The 4,503-nt window shown below is 44.6% G+C and overlaps 3 non-coding genes across 3 annotated transcripts; all 3 read left to right on the top strand.

The window, feature by feature from the left end:
• Positions 1 to 1,415: 1,415 nt before the first annotated feature.
• LOC134993515 (U1 spliceosomal RNA) lies at positions 1,416 to 1,578 on the top strand. Its single transcript, XR_010197305.1, has one exon. It is a non-coding gene; the product is annotated as a U1 spliceosomal RNA (small nuclear RNA).
• A 670-nt stretch (positions 1,579 to 2,248) lies between these two features.
• On the top strand, positions 2,249 to 2,412 carry LOC134993504 (U1 spliceosomal RNA). The gene has a single exon (XR_010197295.1). It is a non-coding gene; the product is annotated as a U1 spliceosomal RNA (small nuclear RNA).
• Positions 2,413 to 2,564: 152 nt separating this feature from the next.
• Positions 2,565 to 2,727, top strand: LOC134993522 (U1 spliceosomal RNA). Its single transcript, XR_010197311.1, has one exon. It is a non-coding gene; the product is annotated as a U1 spliceosomal RNA (small nuclear RNA).
• The last annotated feature ends 1,776 nt before the right edge of the window (positions 2,728 to 4,503 follow it).

Below are 4,503 nucleotides of genomic sequence, written 5' to 3'. Positions count from 1 at the left end.
GCATTGACGATATATTGGAGTGGAGAGAGGTATTTGTCAGGAATGCCAGTCAGGAGGAGATTACAGTAGTCCAGTCTGGAGATGACCAGTGAGTGGATAAGAGTCTTAGTAGCATCCTGGGTCAGAAAGGGTCTGATCCTGGAAATATTTTTTAGATGAAAACGGCAGGTTTGTAAGAGGTGCTGAATGTGTGGTTTGAAGGAGAGGGAGGAGTCAAGGATTACTCCAAGACAGCGCACTTGGGGGGTAGAGGAGATAGTAGTGCCATCAATAGATAATGAGATTGTAGGAGGTGAGGTTATGCGGGAGGGAGGGAAGATGATCAGCTCGATCTTAGACATGTTAAGTTTAAGAAAGCGCTGGGACATCCAGGAAGAGATAGCAGAGAGACAGTTGGAGATACGAGTGAGGAGAGTAGGGGAGTGGTCTGGAGAGGAAAGATAGATTTGAGTGTCATCAGCATAGAGATGATATTGGAAACCAAAAGAACTAATGAGCTTACCTAGTGAGGACGTATAGAGAGAGAAGAGGACCAAGGACAGAACCTTGGGGTACCCCTACAGTTAGTGGAAGTGAGGGGGAGGTGGAGTCATGAGAGGAGACAGAGAATGAACGGTCAGAAAGGTAGGACGACAACCAAGAGAGGGCAGTGTTACGCAGACCAATGGAGTGAAGGATTTGCAGTAGGAGAGGATGGTCCACAGTGTCAAAAGCAGCAGAGAGATCAAGTAGAATAAGTAGAGAGTAGTGTCCCTTAGATTTAGCAGCATGGAGGTCATTGCATACTTTTGTAAGGGCAGTTTCAGTGGAGTGGAGAGGACGGAAGCCAGACTGGAATGGGTCAAGCAGTGAGTGTGAGGAAAGAAAGGAAGTAAGGCGGTTGTAGACAATACGCTCAAGGAGTTTGGAGGCAAAAGGGAGAAGAGAGATGGGTCGGTAGTTGGAGAGAGTGTTTGGATCAAGGGTAGGTTTTTTAAGAATAGGAGAGATGAGAGCGTGGTTGAAGGCAGAGGGGACAGTGCCTGATGAGAGGGAGAGATTGAGAAGGTGGGAAAGATGGGAACAAGCAGAAGAAGAGATGTGGCAGAGGAGGCGGGAGGGGATAGGGTCAAGTGGGGAGGTGGTGAGGGGACAGGAACGAATGAGGGCCATGACTTCCTCTCCAGATGCATGGGAGAAAGATGACAGAGTTGGTGCGAGGGATGGGGAGGGTTGGTAAGGGATGGGAGAAGGCTGGTTACTGATAGTCTGGTGTGATGTGATGTCAGCTCTGGTAAAAGTCAGATTTCTTTGTCTCAGATCTTCCTCTAGCCTTGTTCTTATTTCGAGAGTTCCCTTGTGCTGCCTCAGTTGGATCTCCTTCACTTGACAGGGGGGTGCCCGAGCAGCGACCCTCCCCAGCTCTAGCCCAACTCCTACTAACCTGCCAGGTGAGATACTATAATCACGAAGGTGCTTCTCCCAGGGCAAGGCTCACCCATTGCACTCTGGGTGTGCTGCTCCTGCGATTTCCCCAAATGTGGGAAACTTGACTGCATAATTTGTGTTTCCCCTGGTCGGCTCTCGTATAATTCAGATCTCTTTGTCTCAGGTCTCTCTCCAGCCTAGTTTGCTGTCTGTTTCCACTTCTCTTTTCTTGAGCTGCTCCCTTCTATGCCCTTGCGCACTATCCTGACTTCTCCCGTCTGCTTACTTTGTGCCTTCCAACGCACAATGCGAACTACAGGTAGTGCTGCAGGTCCCACACCCTTTTATTTGCCTTACAGAGCAGCTCTGGAGCTGTTACAGTGCCCAGCTGCTGCAAGAAATCAGCTTGAATGCTTCGGGGCTGGGGCATAGCCAACATGAGCCCCACACCGAAGGAGGGTGGAGGTGTTTAATGCGAACTAGGGGTCATCCAAGCGCCGAAAAATGCTGCCATGCCCTGCACGCCCCTTTTCTCTTTTCATATGCAGACGAGGGTTGAAGCCAACTTTGACCCACTGCTTGGATGACATCACCATATGCAAATCCATCTGCTGCAGGCCTTCCCCCAGGAATGCTTGCACTAGTTGTTGCATTTGGTTTGTTGTTTGGGGGTGCTTCAGTATTAGGTAGCCTTCTGCCCTCCCATGTTCATCTGAAAATATGTGTTCTCCCTGCAGTTGTTGTCCCCAGATGAGAGTTCCCTTGTGCTGCCTCAGTTGAATCTCCTTTACTTGACAGAGATGTGCCTGAGCAGCGGCCCTCCCAAGCCCTATCCCAAATCATACTTATTTTGCATAGGAGATACCATGGTCATGAAGATTGTTCTCCCAGGGTGAGGTTCATTCATTGTATTCTGGGTATGCTGACCCGTATGATTTCCCCAAATGTGGGAAACTCGACTGCATTATTTGTGGTAGTGGGGGACTGTGTTTGTTCTTTCCTCTGGTCAGCTCTGGTAAAAGTCAGATTTATTTGTCTCAGATCTTCCTCTAGCCTTGTTCTTCTTTCGAGAGATTCCTTGTGCTGCCTCAGTTGGATCTCCTTCACTTGACAGGGGGGTGCCCGAGCAGCGACCCTCCCCAGCTCTAGCCCAACTCCTACTTACCTGCCAGGTGATATACTATGATCATGAAGGTGCTTCTCCCAGGGCAAGGCTCACTCATTGCACTCTGGGTGTGCTGCTCCTGTGATTTTTCCAAATGTGGGAAACTTGACTGCATAATTTGTTTTTCCCCTGGTCGGCTCTCGTATAATTCAGATCTCTTTGTCTCAGGTCTCTCTCCAGCCTAGTTTGCTGTCTGTTTCCACTTCTCTTTTCTTGAGCCGCTCCCTTCTATGCCCTTGCGCACTATCCTGACTTCTCCCGTCTGCTTAATTTGACTACAACCACCAATATATTCTGCTGCACTATATATATGCAAAGCTAATTCTGCTGGGTAATTACAACTGACTAAAACCACCAATATATTCTGCTGCACTATATCTATATTTGCAAAGCTAATTCTGCTGGGTAATTACAATTGACTACAACCACCAATATATTCTGCTGCACTATATCTATATATGCAAAGCTAATTCTGCTGAGTAATTACAATTGACTACAACCACCAATATATTCTGCTGCACTATATCTATATATGCAAAGCTAATTCTGCTGGGTAATGCAAATTGAAACATTATTGCATAGTATGTGATTTTGAAGTACTTTTTTAAAGTTTTGAATGATATAGACCCAGTTTAATCTTTGTGGAATGCCTGGTTGTTGTTTTTAAGGTAATTTATTGCCTGGCATTTGAGGGGGTGGGGTGTGGTTACAGATTTCAATTATTGGTTTCACTTGTAATAGTCTTCTACTTAAGTCCAATGGTGTAGGCTGTGCAAAGCCGTTTGGCTGTGCATTTATTGATCTAAGCATGCATTTTTATCAAAGCGTGATAAAATTGACACATAACAGCAGTGTTCAATCAGCATTAATTTATCTTCAGCTGATATCGATTGTGAATTGACGTTTCTTCTCTTCTTGTCACCTACAGGTAATTACAATTGACTACAACCACCAATATATTCTGCTGCACTATATCTATATATGCAAAGCTAATTCTGCTGGGTAATGCAAATTGAAACATTATTGCATAGTATGTGATTTTGAAGTACTTTTTTAAAGTTTTGAATGATATAGACCCAGTTTAGTCTTTGTGGAATGCCTGGTTGTTGTTTTTAAGGTAATTTATTGCCTGGCATTTGAGGGGGTGGGGTGTGGTTACAGATTTCAATTATTGGTTTCACTTGTAATAGTCTTCTACTTAAGTCCAATGGTGTAGGCTGTGCAAAGCCATTTGGCTGTGCATTTATTGATCTAAGCGTGCATTTTTATCAAACCGTGATAAAATTGACACATAACAGCAGTGTTCAATCAGCGTTCAATCGAAGTGAAAAAGAAGGAAAACAGAAGCACACCAATCTAACAAAACAAAGAAAACTGAAGAACTAATAACAAATGTGAGTCACTTACTCCTCAGATCACTCACCTCCTGATTGTTGCATCTGATTACATAGCACAGAACTACCTTACTTGGACATTTCATAAACCATCCATTTCACCTACAAATGCCTGTATCTGTATTATTGTAATTTTGTTTTTTAAGCACAGCTGCACCAATGCAATTTTACCTGCAAACACTTAAAACATCTAACATAATTACCATTGCTTCTTAAACCTCTCACAATCCTTTCATTTCTTACACTCCAAATACTTTTCTGCACCCACTTTATCTACGCTTTTGACTCATTTCATACTAAATCTACACCCCTTGAGCCTACACAGCTTTTCTCACCTGCATTTCTGCAATTCTTCTGCTCGGATTGCCTTACAGTCTCCTCTCCTACTTCCACTTTCCCTCAACCTATTTACCTACTTAACACTATGTCAAGGTTTTCTTATACTCCCCACATCACTAAGTGTCTACCTAATAATGTATCTTTAGCCTTCCCCCCTAGTCTCCTCCACCTCCTCCTCTCTCCCCTCCTCTGTCTCCC

Source organism: Pseudophryne corroboree, unplaced genomic scaffold, assembly GCF_028390025.1.
Source record: "Pseudophryne corroboree isolate aPseCor3 unplaced genomic scaffold, aPseCor3.hap2 scaffold_1284, whole genome shotgun sequence".
NCBI classification, from domain to species: domain Eukaryota; kingdom Metazoa; phylum Chordata; class Amphibia; order Anura; family Myobatrachidae; genus Pseudophryne; species Pseudophryne corroboree.
The sequence above is the reverse complement of the archived record's forward strand: the minus strand, read 5'-3'. Positions and strand labels throughout refer to the sequence as shown.